At 39.9% G+C, this 14,088-nt stretch overlaps 1 protein-coding gene across 3 annotated transcripts in view; it reads right to left on the reverse strand.

The window, feature by feature from the left end:
* LOC123794687 (cyclic AMP-dependent transcription factor ATF-7) overlaps positions 1–12,269 on the reverse strand; it is an 84,500-nt gene extending 72,231 nt beyond the window's left edge. The window contains exon 1 of one of the 3 annotated variants that reach the window (XM_045800894.2): positions 12,130–12,269. The gene's annotated coding sequence lies outside the window, so the exon portion shown is untranslated. The other 2 variants (XM_045800895.2, XM_045800896.2) reach the window with 2 other exon arrangements.
* Positions 12,270–14,088: the final 1,819 nt, after the last annotated feature.

Genomic DNA, 14,088 nt, shown 5'->3' on the forward strand with positions numbered 1-14,088 from the left:
CAAATTAAGTTCAAAATGGACTACAAAAAAAATCTTTCTAAAATTATAAACTAGCAGCTTCATATAGAAATAGACACGGTGGAAACTTAAACATATCGATACACAGGGTAATCAAGCAGTTCAAGGTAGTTCCTCCTTTGTTACCTTCAAGGACCCATTTTCAGAATTCCATGAATGCTCCCTAACGAGTATTACTTATATTAAACCCTTAGAAATTGCCCCAGCCATTCATCACAAAGAGAATAAAGAGAGCTGAAACCAAGCTTAGCAGGTATTAAATGCCTTTCAGCTCAGTTATAAACAAGCTAAGAAATGTAGACAGGCACCCAAACAGAGCTCTATGGGCTCCATTCCCTTATGACATTAAAAAGAAAGAAATTATATACAAACAGCTCTCTTCCAAGAACATAACTTTGGATACCAAGTTTCAGACTCTAAAATAATTTAGCTGCTGCTAAGCAGAGAGTACAAACACCAAAGATCTCTACCACAGCAATCTCAACATTTTATTCTCCATAGGATACTCAGTGTTGCTGTGATTTGCATTACATCTAGAAAACTGATTTAAGGAAAAGATGCCAATAAACATATGAACTGTGAGACTATAACGCACATTATGTGAATCTCAGAAAACAAAGAAGACTCCAGTTTTCCTAGGTAGTAGATTACTTAGGAATTGAAATTTCTGTTCATAAATTCTGAGTTTGTTTCCCACTGTATTATTTAGCATAAAAACAGTTTAGCATATATTATTTCACTAGTAGGTAAACCAACTGCCCCAAAGGGATTATATAGAAAGCACATATATCACTATAATCTTAAACTAACTTGCTTTACTGTTTTATATCAGGGTTTTTGTAACGCACTTTGCTAACAGACTGGAAAACTGAGGTAGAGAGTTATAAAAAAAAAGAAATAGACAAAAGATGAGTCAAGAGGTTGAGGCTGGCCTGAATACTAGTTACCTATCCTCACACACCTCAAAGAAAATACAAAAATGGACAGCACATCTTTTTAGAACTCCCAAAATTTGTACAATAATCTGCATATTGTGTAACTACTTCCAACTGAACTGTGTTATTTCCAAAAATTTACACACAATAGGTGCTTCTTATGTTTATTATACAAATGAAATGTCCAGAAATATGAATTGGAGGGACTACAAATTCTTTTTTTTTTTTTTTTTTTAAGATTTTTATTTATTTATTCGACAGAGACAGAGACAGCCAGCGATAGAGAGAACACAGGCAGGGGGAGCGGGAGAGGAAGAAGCAGGCTCACAGCAGAGGAGCCTGATGTGGGGCTCGATCCCATAACGCCGGGATCACGCCCTGAGCCGAAGGCAGACGCTTAACCGCTGTGCCACCCAGGCGCCCCAGGACTACAAATTCTTGGAGCATTATTTTTGTCTAGGAAAATTAAACAATGTTCATAGTTTTAATATTAAGAGTGTGTGTGTGTGTATGTGTGTATATGTACTTTTTTTTTTTTTTTGTGGTGGGCAGCAAAGTAAAGTTATTGAGTTAATAGTAAAAAGCTCTCGAAGAGGAAAGGGACCCGAAAGGGTTGCCCAACATTAAGTATATTTTATTATAATAATTTTTAAATTCACAATCCAGTTACCGTGTATGTCAAGGATTGGCAAACTTCAGTCCGTGGGCCAAATCCAGCCTGCCACATGTTTTAGTATGGTCCACAAGCTAAGAATGGTTTTTACATTTTTAAATAGTTGAAAAAAAAAACAAAAAAGAATATTTCATGGCACATAAAAATTATATGAAGTTCAAATTTTAGTGTCCATAAAAAAGTTTTAGCCACGCTTGTCCTTTGTATGCTGTCTGTGGCTTCTTAGTGCTACAATGGCAGAGCTGAGTAGTTAAAAACAGATCTCATGCCTGCAAAGCCTTATTTACTATCTGGCCTTAGTTTGCAGACTCCTGGTATTTATAAATAACTATCATTAATTAAAATACATGGTTAATTAGGAGATCCCAATTATGACAAATGTCAGAGTGTATGTGTTAATCATTAATAAGAACTTTTATAATGTGACTATTCAAGTACTAATTTCTTTTTATTTGACTACAAATTTTAGAAATTAGGTTTTCTTTCTTTTCTTTTTTTAAAGATTTTTATTTATTTATTTGACAGAGAGAGAGACAGCAAGAGAGGGAACACTAGCAGGGGAGGGAGGGAGGGAGAAGCAGGCTTCCCGCTGAGCAGGGAGCCCAATGCGGGGCTTGATCCCAGGACCCTGGGAGCATGACCTGAGCCGAAGGCAGACGCTTAACGACTGAGCCACCAAGATGCCCCTCTTTTCTTTTTTTTTTTAATGTGGGGCTCCAACTCACAACTGGGAGATCAAGACTTGAGCCATGATCAAGAGTCAGACACTTGGGGTGCCTGGGTGGCACAGCGGTTAAAGCGTCTGCCTTCGGCTCAGGGCGTGATCCCGGTGTTCCGGGATCGGGCCCCACATCAGGCTCCTCCGCTATGAGCCTGCTTCTTCCTCTCCCACTCCCCCTGCTTGTGTTCCCTCTCTCGCTGGCTGTCTCTATCTCTGTCAAATAAATAAATAAAATCTTAAAAAAAAAAAAAAAAGTCAGACACTTAACCGACCAAGCCATCCAGGCGTTCCCCCCCCCTTTCTTTAATTTAAGTCATCTCTACACCCATCTTGCGGCTCGAACTACAACTCAAGAGTAATATGCTCTTCTTTTTTTTTTTTTTTTTTTAATTTATTCAACAGAGATGGAGACAGCCCGCAAGAGAGGGAACACAAGCAGGGGGAGTAGGAGAGGAAGAAGCAGGCTCACAGCAGAGGAGCCTGATGCGGGGCTCGATCCCATTACGCCGGGATCACGCCCTGAGCCGAAGGCAGACACCTAACCGCTGTACCACCCAGGCGCCCCATGAGTAATATGCTCTTCTGACTGAGCCAGTCAGGTGCCCAAGAAATTAGGTCTTCTAAAAATAAGGTTAATTAAGCTAGCTCCACAGTTCTCAACCTTTAGCATATTCACCTGGGCACCTTGAAAAATATAGATTTCTATGCCTCCTGGATTTTCTTGGCTTTGGAGCCCAAGAATCTACACTTTAGAGCTTATAGTTCTTCCATATAGTAAACAGCTGTATTTTTTCAATTTGGTACTAAAAGACAGCAGTTCTCAAAGTGGGCTCCAGGGATCCCCATAGATTCCTAAGACCCCGTCGGAGGGTTCATGGGTGTTCAGGTCATACATGGATAAAAAATCTATTTAAAGGGCAAGACAGGCTAATTCATTTTATTTATTTTATTTTATTTTTTTAAAGATTTTATTTATTTATTTGACAGAGATAGAGACAGCCAGCGAGAGAGGGAACACAAGCAGGGGGAGTGGGAGAGGAAAAAGCAGGCTCATAGAGGAGGAGCCTGATGTGGGGCTTGATCCCAGAACGCCAGGATCACGCCCTGAGCCGAAGGCAGACGCTTTAACCGCTGTGCCACCCAGGCGCCCCAGGCTAATTCATTTTAATGTAACAAAGTACCGAACATTGAGAGATGTGGTTTCAGATTCTACACAATAGCTAACCTGTAAGAAACCATCACATTTTGGATTCTGGTATGGTATCAAAGAAGAAAGACTATCTACAATTATCTGAAAATAATTTTCCTTTTCCTGGGCTCCTGGGTGTTTCAGTCAGTTGAGTATCGGACTCTTGGTTTCTTTTTTTTTTCTTTCTTTTTTCTTTTTTTTTTAAAGATTTTATTTATTTATTCGACAGAGATAGAGACAGCCAGCAAGAGAGGGAACACAGCAGGGGAGTGGGAGAGGAAGAAGCAGGCTCATAACAGAGGATCCTGATGTGGGGCTCGATCCCATAACGCCAGGATCACGCCCTGAGCCAGAGGCAGACGCTTTAACCGCTATGCCACCCAGGCGCCCCCGGACTCTTGGTTTCTGCTCAGGTCATGATCTCATGGATTGTGGGACCAAGTCCCACATCCAGCATCTCGCTCAGCGGGGAGGCTGCTTGAGGATTCTCTTCCTCCGCCCCTCCCCTCCTCAAATAAATAAATCTTTAAAAATAAATCTTTCCTTTTCCTATTAGTATCTGCGTGTGAGCCCAAGTTTTCATATATGCTTCAACCAAAGACAACATATTGTAACGGACTGAATGCAGAAGAAGATTTGAGAATCCAGCTGTTTTCTATTAAGCCAGACATTAAAAGATTTAAAGCCCTGCCCCTAAATTTTTTTTGACACTATAATAGTTATTTATGTTGTTACTTTAAAGTAAATATTTTTTCAATTTCTCCATTTTAATTTCTAAAATGCTCAATATCAATAGATACAACCAAGACAAACCAAAGCCCTTTGGAGTCCCGAACAATTATGAAGAGTATAAAGCGGTAGGTACTGAGACCAAAAGCAGTTGAGACCCACTGCTTTAAGAAATACACAAACAGTAGAGTACCCTGGATTGACCAACGAGAAGGTTAAAATTAATTTCTGGATTTGGAGCTCTAACATGCAGGGACAGGTTTCAAAAAAAGGAGCCAGCTTAAATAGACCAAATAGTTTTGCAGCAAATGACTGAAAACAGATGGGAATGAGAATTAGGCTGAATCACAAGTTAGGCAACACATGGCCAAAGCTTAGAACCTATCTGGAAACACTTCATATAGGCAACCACTTGACTAGAACTTTTTTTAAGTCTCTCTAGGCTTTTGGAGGATTCAAGGAACTATTTTAAGCTATCCTCAGAAAGGTTAATAAAGCAAAAACACAGAAGCAACAACTTGCTAAAGTGACAGCAGGAAGCAGAGTTAGAAATAACTACAGAACATTATACCTATCTATGTTTGGCCTCAATATGCATTTTAGAAGTTGAAAAATTCCTGGAAACAGGTAGACTGTCAAAAAACTAATGCTCTGTTTTGGGTTTTTTCCTACTCATTTTCAGATAAAGTATCATCCCTAAAATAATACACCAATAGCAATCAACCCCAAAACACTAAACTTTAAGGATAAATTTAAAATCTTCATGGACTTAATTTTTTTTATGGACTTAATTTAAATAGACTGCTAACAACAATAAACCTGATAGACCTTAATATTAAATCCTAGTATGAGTTCGGTCCTAGATAGGAAATTGCTACAATATCCCATAATGACAATCATGGAGATGCTTAGAAATTCTCAAGGAAAAAATCTATTCTAAGACTGTCCACATACTGCAACAAAGTGATCTATTTGGGGTATTCTAATGCCCACTGACTGACTTTCAACAGTCCCAAACACAGATGTGTAAAATATCAGCAAACTACTGCTTGCCCAAAACTTAAAAAAATAAAGAAAATGGTGCTACAGGAGACAAGTTACTACCAGAAATACCAGAAAACCCATGTTAAATAAAACCAACATGGTGTTACTCAAGTTTGATAAAGCTTATGTAAACATTACTGGCAAGAAACTTGGTGCCAACACAAATCATTTACAGCAGTCATATGTTCTAGTCAATAAATCATCCTGTTTTTATAATATAGTCAGGCATATTCCTTTTCAGAAAGAATGATTATGCTCTATTTTTTAATCTGAAAAAAAAAAAAGTAATTTTTCTACTGCATGGTAAATTTTAAGTCCCAAATACAGTCTGACCAATTTAGCATACAAATCTTCTTTGTCCACTATGTCAGCAAGAAGCACTACACCAGATAAGATATTAATAGGTAATTCCACTCAGAACAAGTTGGATTTTGTGAGAAGTGGAGCAATGGCAGAACAATACTTTCATAGGGGCCCCAGCCACAAGCTCACAAAGTGATTTTTTAAGCTAAATCTTAGCTCCTGTTATACTTTCATAAGTTTATGTTTATTAAGGATAAATGCATTCTTAAATAGAAAAGAGAAACTTTTTTTTTTTTTTAAGTAAACTCTACACCCAATGTGGGGCTCGAACTCACAACCAAGACCAAGAGTCGCATGCTCCACTGACTGACCCAGCCAGGCATCCTAAAAAGAGACTTTTTACATACTCGGGTTTCAAATGTATGAGAACATTTAGGATTAAAATTATACAAAACATGACACAAAGTTAACAAACTGAAGTTGTGAGTCTGTAATGAGTTTTGTTCTCCGATTAAGTGTTCTTACATCCTTCATAAAATTACTATAGGAAAAAAAAATTACTGTAGTAACTCACATTTGCCTTAGTTGGGAATCTTTCCTAGATGTCTGCCTACGAAGTTTTTTTTAAAAACTAAATAACAAATTTGTTTTTTCATAAAAGTTTTCCTGAAATATAACACTCATCCTTCCTCTCTAGGAAGCCAAGCAGTATACTTTTACTTTCAAAACTAAACTGAATTTTCTTCATTGTATACAAGCAGTGGGTATATTATTCAGACACCCCCCCCACACACACACACACACAGTTTCTAAACAAAAGGATAAAGAGAAGGAAACAAAACAAAATACTATGGCTTAAGGGGGGAGGGGGAGACAAACAAACATTCTTTCAACACAAAAATGTCCACCAGGGAAATTCTGGAGAAAATATCATGATGAAATATTTTAAGACATGAAATGACTCCAATGCAAAATTTTGTTGTTGTTGTTGATTCTTGTTTTGTTTCTTGCTCAAAGCAGTTATTTCTTGATGTTTATGTTCCTTACTTTCTTTTTAGCCATTGCCACTGGGTCAGTAGAACCACTTCAATTGCATTTTCTTTACAGTCTATTTTTCTTCCTGATTCTTCAATAGTAAGTTCTTTGATCTGAGTTTCTATTTATGAATGTTTGGACTGGAAAGGACCTTGAGGGGTCATCAAGTCCATCCTTCTGCTTTCCAGGAGAATTCATAACTAACCAATATCAAATGGATGAGAAGCTATCAAAAGATGCATCCTGTCCCTAACAGCATGCTACTCCATTCTGCACAGACATTTCCATTCACAATTTGCAATTTTCTAAAAGTGAAAGTAAAAATTAAAACCCCAAAAGAGGAAGGTGCTTTAAAAATGCATTTATCAGCTAAAATCGCTCAAACATAGGTTCAACTATCAGGTCTAAAATTAACACACAGGAAAGTTGTTGGCTGCCAACACAGTCTTTAGTCCCTAGAGATGTCTCCTGATGTTCTGGGTTATTTCTAGCACAATTTTACCTACAGCACAGAGCATGACAAACTTATCCTACCACATCAATAAACTATAATTATAAAAGGCAACTATGTGTGTGTGTGGGGGGGGGGGGTGTATTTTTTCTTACAGGTAGTGTAGGTTTTTATTCCAAACAAAATGAAAAGTTGGGACTAAACTGGAGATGTCAATATTATGGGGAGGCTATGATATAACTGTTACATGGACAACAGTTTAATTTTTTAATATGTAACTTAAAATGTTACTTAAAATGCCATGTCTTGGGGTGCACGGGTGGCTCATTCATTAAACCGTCTGCCTTCAGTTCATGTCATGATCCCAGGGCCCTGGGATTGAGCCCCACATTGGGCTCCCTGCTCAGTGGAGAGCCTGCTTCTCCTTTTCCTTCCGCCTGCTGCTCCCCCTACTTGTGTTCTCTCTGTCAAATAAATAAATAAAATCTTTAAAAAAAAGGGGCGCCTGGGTGGCTCAGTCGTTAAGCATCTGCCTTCAGCTCAGGGCGTGATCCCAGGGTCCTGGGATTGAGCCCCACATTGGGCTCCCTGCTCCGCTGGGAGCCTGCTTCTTCCTCTCCCACTCCCCCTGCTTGTGTTCCCTCTCTCGCTAGCTGTCTCTCTGTCAAATAAATAAATAAAATCTTTAAAAAAAAAAATCTTAAAAAAATTAAAATAAATAAAATAAAATGCCAAGTCTTCCTAAAAGATTCCAAAACAGAATTTCATCTGATGACACAAAATATGCAACTATGCAGAAACAACTGCTAATCATTCTAGAATTATTTTAAAAATCAAAAATAAAGGAAGCAGGACCAGCAATGTTGGAAATGGGGGGGGAGGGCAATTATACTTAAAAAGATAGGGGAATTATTAAATAGATGTCTTATAAACAACTGGCAAGTAATGCAGTGATTTATAAACACTAGCATGACCTAGCTAGGTAGCAACTAATGTCTAACTTCATTTCATTTTTTAACAGGTCACTAGCCTAGGAGCTTAGGGGTAGGTCAGAGACAATATATTTAGATTTCAACAGGATACCTCTTAATATTTCACAGGAAATATAAGTTAGATGATAAAACAGAAGGTGGATTCATAATTGTATTTTACCCAAAAGGTTAATTAATGGAATATCAACATAATGATAGCATGCTGATGCTGTGCGGCACTACTCCGCCCTTCTGTATTTGTGCCAGTGACCTACAACAAAACACAGGTGTTTATGTCTCAGGTATCAAATGTATCTATCAATGATAAAAACGTGAGGATATGATACGAGGAATGGCTAAAAGGCCAAACAACATTATTAAGCTAAAACAATAAACCCAAATTAACAAGATGACAATTACAAGGAAATGTAAGGTCATCAATTACATTTAAATCAATTACAGAAATTAACGCGATCTTAGGCTTTAAGAATAGAGGTATAGAGCACAGCAGAAAAGTGGCCATACTCTCCCCTGTACTTTGTATTGATCAGATTATACCCGAGGTGTTAGATTTCAGATCTAGATAAGAAACCCTAAATACAGGCAACCCAGTTGATGAGGAGCCTGAACTTTATTAAAAATGGTCACATAAGGAATGACTGAAATGACTTGGGATATTTACCCCACCACATAACTGTCATCAAACACTTGAAGGGCTACCATGCTGACAAGGAATTAGGTTTATTTATTGTAGCTGCAAATGGCAGAACTAAACAGCTTTAGCACAATGTAAAGAATGTTCTAAAAGTAGACCTTCAATAATGGAACAGGGCATCTGTGAAGTGGGGACCTCCTTCTTACAGCATTAGGAAGTGAAAAGATCCACCTGCCAGGAATTCCAAATGTGATGTATTTTCACATTTCATGAATATACCTGGTCCCAAAAGAAACCTCCTGCAAGACAGCAACATTCAAAAACCAGATGCTTAAAAATTGTTTTCTTCGACATGTTTCTAAACAGATGGAAGACCTTCTTTTTTTAAGTTTATTTTTTTAGTATTCTCTACACCCAACGTGGAGCTCGAACTCACAACCACAAGATCAAGAGTCACATGCTCCACCGACTAAGCCCGCCAGCCACCCGATGGAAAACTTTTTCATGAACTCTAAAATCATACTACCATTTTCAGAGAAACCAACAACAAAAGAAACTAATGCCTTTTCTTTTTAAATGAATGCTGCATTTGTTTTTCTGAAAGAAACAACATCTGCACCTTAACTTTAGTACCTTTATCAAGGGATAAGGGACAATTATATGCCAGCCTGCCAACTAGTCTCAAGAAGAGAGCGGTCTTTGTTATACGTTTACATGGCAATGCTATTTGCTCCACCTAAAACTTCCTTGCAAGAAGAAGGCTCCTCCTTATCAGACGTGGATGAGGCTGCTGCAACACTGACTCCCTCCTCCTGCAGCCTAGGAAAAACTCAGTCTTGACATGTACAAAACAATAACTTGTGAGAACTTCAGAGCAGCTGTGTTCAGGCAGAGCCAGGGACTTGACTTGAGGCAAAGTAGTAGCTTAAGAACTGGCTGAAAAAAACAATTTTCATTTTGAGTTGGAAGTGGGGAGAGGAAAGAAAAAGGAGGTATAGTAGCAGTAGCCATTAACATTTGAAAGCCATGGTAAACAAAAATGCTTAAAAATTACAACGCTGAAACTATCACAGGATATAACCTTTGATCCACAAGTTTAAAGATGAGCAGTGTTAAAACTCCCTAGCTTTCTGCTAGGTGTTAACACTAATGAGATTAGAACAAACAAACAAACAAACAAACAACTTGCACTTAATAGTGCCCAAGTTAAAGCCATCACAATTTGAGAATGGAAGAATAAAACAAGAGACTTTGCTCTTTCATTGGATATTTTTTGTTCTGCTGCCAGGCAGACTGTGAAAATGTCTGGATATCCAACAGCACTGCTCTGAATATAAAATACTGGAACCCAATTCAGTAATTAATGCTAACGGGTCAGTAATTAATTGGTCTCAACGTGTTGTAGGGGCAACTTTCTGGCCAGGAAAAAAAGCTTCAAATGGTTGCTGAAAACCAAAGGTTAATACAAAGCAACATACTCTGGTTTCTCTTCATGTAACAGCTTTACCGGCATTTCAGACATTATTTTGCTTCTCAAAAGTAAAAGAGAAGGATGTAAAAGACAAATCTATGCAGTAGCAAAGAAGTTATTAATTGGCTGTATTAGTTCAATTCATTATTAAATAATACACAACTATCAAACAAAGGGCAAAGGCTTGTCCCTTTGCTGTACAGAATTAACAAACTGGTAAGACTACTTAGTATAGCTGCCAAACTTTTCTTTAGCTTCTTTTCTTACAGACATGTTATATTTCGCAATAGTCTCCACTTACCTTACATCCTCCATGTTTAAGTACAAATTGTGTTTGATTTCCCCAACCCCTGCCCTAAGATATTATGACATATCTTTAACTTCTGAGTTTAGACACAAAGGAAGAAACTGAAAATTTTTCACTTTCCTGAAATAGATGTCCATCTTATTTACACCATTTAAAAATATATAATGTAAGCTAACTAAAACTAACGCAACCATCCATTTAACAACTCCAAGAATATGAGTGGAAAAGACACACATTTAACAAAACAAACTTCAGTTTGGTATATTTTTCTGTGCTTAGAATAACCGTAAAGACCAATGTCTTTACAAGAATTCTTACACTACTGCAAAGTTTTTAAATAAAGAATCAAGTGAGCTCGCCCAGAAAACTCTACACACCCCCCACAAACCTACAGTTACTGTGACACAACCTTCGGAGATACTAAAACACCCTCTATTAAGTAGAAAACAAACTTTTAAAGTTAGGAAAGTAGCAACACAGCAATCTGGGTAGGAGGTGCCCTGGGTAGTAAACACCCCAGTCAGAGAACATAACAAGCAATTCAGAGCAACATATGACTCCCAGTGGGGCTCCAACCTGGTACGCTCAAGTCCCAAGCCCCCATCCCTGAATTTAGGAAGAGATGAGTGTAGGAAGAGGAAGAGAGGGAGAAAGGAAATCACAGTAGAAGCGATGAAAGTGTTCTATTTTTCTCCTCCTGCACCCCCACCCCACTATTCTTGCAAGCTGGTCCACCAGCCTAGGTGCCACATACAGCAAAAGCCCCAAATCAATATCCTAGGCTGCTTCTGATACTTAGGCTAGAGACCCGTATATATCAGCGGTCTCCTTTCCAAACACCTCCTTTACCGCTCTGAATTCCCCTATACTCTTCCCAAAGTGATGCCTTTTGGCTCGTAAGCCCACCTCTATTAAGTCTTCCTAAACTCATTCACTGAATTTTCTCCAAATTCATACTTTCTCTCTGAAGTCATGTCCCTATTCTTTTTCATAATTCAGTCGAAAGGCCAGGACTCTCATTTCCAATGATTTACCTCTACCTGTCTCTCCAACCAAACCCAATGCCATGTTTTCACCTACTGTTCCCTACCTCCTGCCTATTGCCCCTGGCTCTTCAATGCCAAGCCCCTATCCCCACTTTGATAAGCCTGAGTCTTCAACCAATTTAGTACCCCTCCCCTTCCTCCCATTCCGCCCCATCCCCTGATCCTCCCATTAGGCTCTACTAGACTTCCATTCCCTCAGGATTCAACTCCCCTCTCCTTGCCACGCCCTGTGCCCCCCGGGGCTACTTACCCCAAGTTCTCCCCACACTTCAGGCCTCTGGCCCCGCCTTCCCCCCCAGAGGAAGGAGGCGGTAGGAGGGAGAGTGGAGGGGCGGCACTCCGCAAGGTAAAGACGATCTCTCATTAGTGTTCATCGCCGCCAATCGTAGCTTCCTTCTCTTTTATTGGTCGGCGTTAGTCCATGCCCCACCCACTTCCTCAGACAGGGCCCGGCCACCGCCTCAGCGCCCCCGTCCAACACAGACTGGGAGGGGAGACCCCGGCCTGGGACACTGAGAGTGGCCAGAGTTGAAAGAGAGACTCCGCCAGATCATGGACTAGTTAATGTTAAAAGAACTCACCCGCTGGTAGCTCCGTCGCCTCCCGCCCGCCCGCGTTCGTTCCCACAATCTGTCTCCAGCTCCTTCTTTCCCCCCTCAGCGGAGCAGATACTTTCTTCTCGTCCGGCCAGGGGCGCTCACCTCTCGCGAGATGTGGGGGGGGGGGGAGGAAGGGCGAGATCCGTAGGCCCTAAATTGGAAAGGGGCCGAAAGGCGGGGCTCCGGAAAAAAGAAGGGGCTGGGCTTTTGGTGGGCCGGGCTGGACTGGAGAGAGAGAGGCTGAGCGAACTGGGTACATACAGGTTACACGTGTTGGGCTGTGGAATGAAGGGGTGAAAGAAAAACGAAAGAGAATCCATTCAGGTGCCCGTAGTAGTGGAGATCCAAAAGGTGAAGTAAAGGCACCTGGCTGGCCCAGTGGGAACAGCTTGTGATTCTTCATTTTGGGGACATGAGTTCAAGCCCCACGTTGGGTACAGAGATAACTTAAACCAAAAGCTCGTAAGAGGACGCTCAAAAGGGGAAGTAAATATTCTAGGGAATGAGATTATTTGAAAGGAGCTCACTCCCCCCCCCCCCCGCCTCCCTTAAAGAGCGCACTTTAAAAACAAGAGAAGATAGGGGCGCCTGGGTGGCACAGCGGTTAAGCATCTGCCTTCGGCTCAGGGCGTGATCCCGGCGTTATGGGATCGAGCCCCGCATCAGGCTCCTCCGCTGGGAGCCTGCTTCTTCCTCTCCCACTCCCCCTGCTTGTGTTCCCTCTCTCGCTGGCTGTCTCTATCTCTGTCGAATAAATAAATACATAAAATAAAAAAATAAAAATAAAAACAAGAGAAGATAATACCTCAATGAAGCTGTTAAAAAAAGGGGGGGACCCTCCACCACGCCAATACACAAGGGGATTCAGGTTTCCAAACAGTCGAATAACTGCATCTTCTTCTTTGCACTTTGAATAATACTACTGTGGACATAACTCTGCTGTGTGTGTGATGCATGAGGGGTGGGGTGGGGAGAGTAAAGGTTCAACGGCGGGAACTGGAGGCATAAATAAATGTGCAGGTTGTTTCTACTATCCTCCAGAGTCATCACTCCCTTAGTCGGAAAGTAGTTTGAAATACCCTTAGCCCTAGAACTGGAGTGAATGTATTGGAAAAAACAAGCCACCTACGTAGCAATCCCTATCCTGTAATTTCATTGGCCTGTGACCTTGGGTGAGATGCTTCTCTGCGTCTCCTTAACATGAGGCTAGTAAGCCCATTTTACTGAGTTGTAATGATCAAATGAGATAAAATACGTAAAACTGGGAATCAAAGAACACTATACTTATTACTCAGCAAGTACTTCAAAAAATACTTAGCAGGACATACTATGTGCAAAGCACTGTTACAGGCATGGGGAGAAGAGCAGACAGACCAGGTCCCTGCCCAGGTAGAGCTTATATTTTATATTATATATTATATATATTTTTTACATATATTATATATTTTTTATTTTTTATTTTTTTATATTTTATTTAATAATTTTATATATTATATTTTAGTGGGGAGAGGGAGACAGTTGATAAGCCAATAAACACAAATATTTCAGTAGTGAAGAGTGCTTCAGGGTAATGAGATAGAAAGTTGGGATGTGGGGAGGCAACTTTACTCCTGGTGAGGCCTCTTTGAAGAAGGAATGTGAACCGGCAGTTGAACTATGAGGAGGAGACAGCCTTGGAAAGATTTTGGGTGAAACATCAAATGCAAAGACTGTATTAAAATTTGTTCTCATGTGGTAACCAAGATGGTACATTTTATGTTATGTGGGGTTTTGCCACAATTAAAAAAAAAAACAATTAAAAAATTACCACAGTTATAAGTAGAATTAATGGACTCAAAGTACTACCTATGGAATCTCTTTTCTCTCAGGTAACTTCCTTCTGCAGCTTTATATTACTTGGCTTTCTGAACTTCCTGCCTAGGATATCATCCATTCTCACAA

This window comes from Ursus americanus, chromosome 25 (genome assembly GCF_024610735.1).
Source record: "Ursus americanus isolate L20-20 chromosome 25, mUrsAme1.1.p, whole genome shotgun sequence".
Classification (NCBI taxonomy): Eukaryota; Metazoa; Chordata; class Mammalia; order Carnivora; family Ursidae; genus Ursus; species Ursus americanus.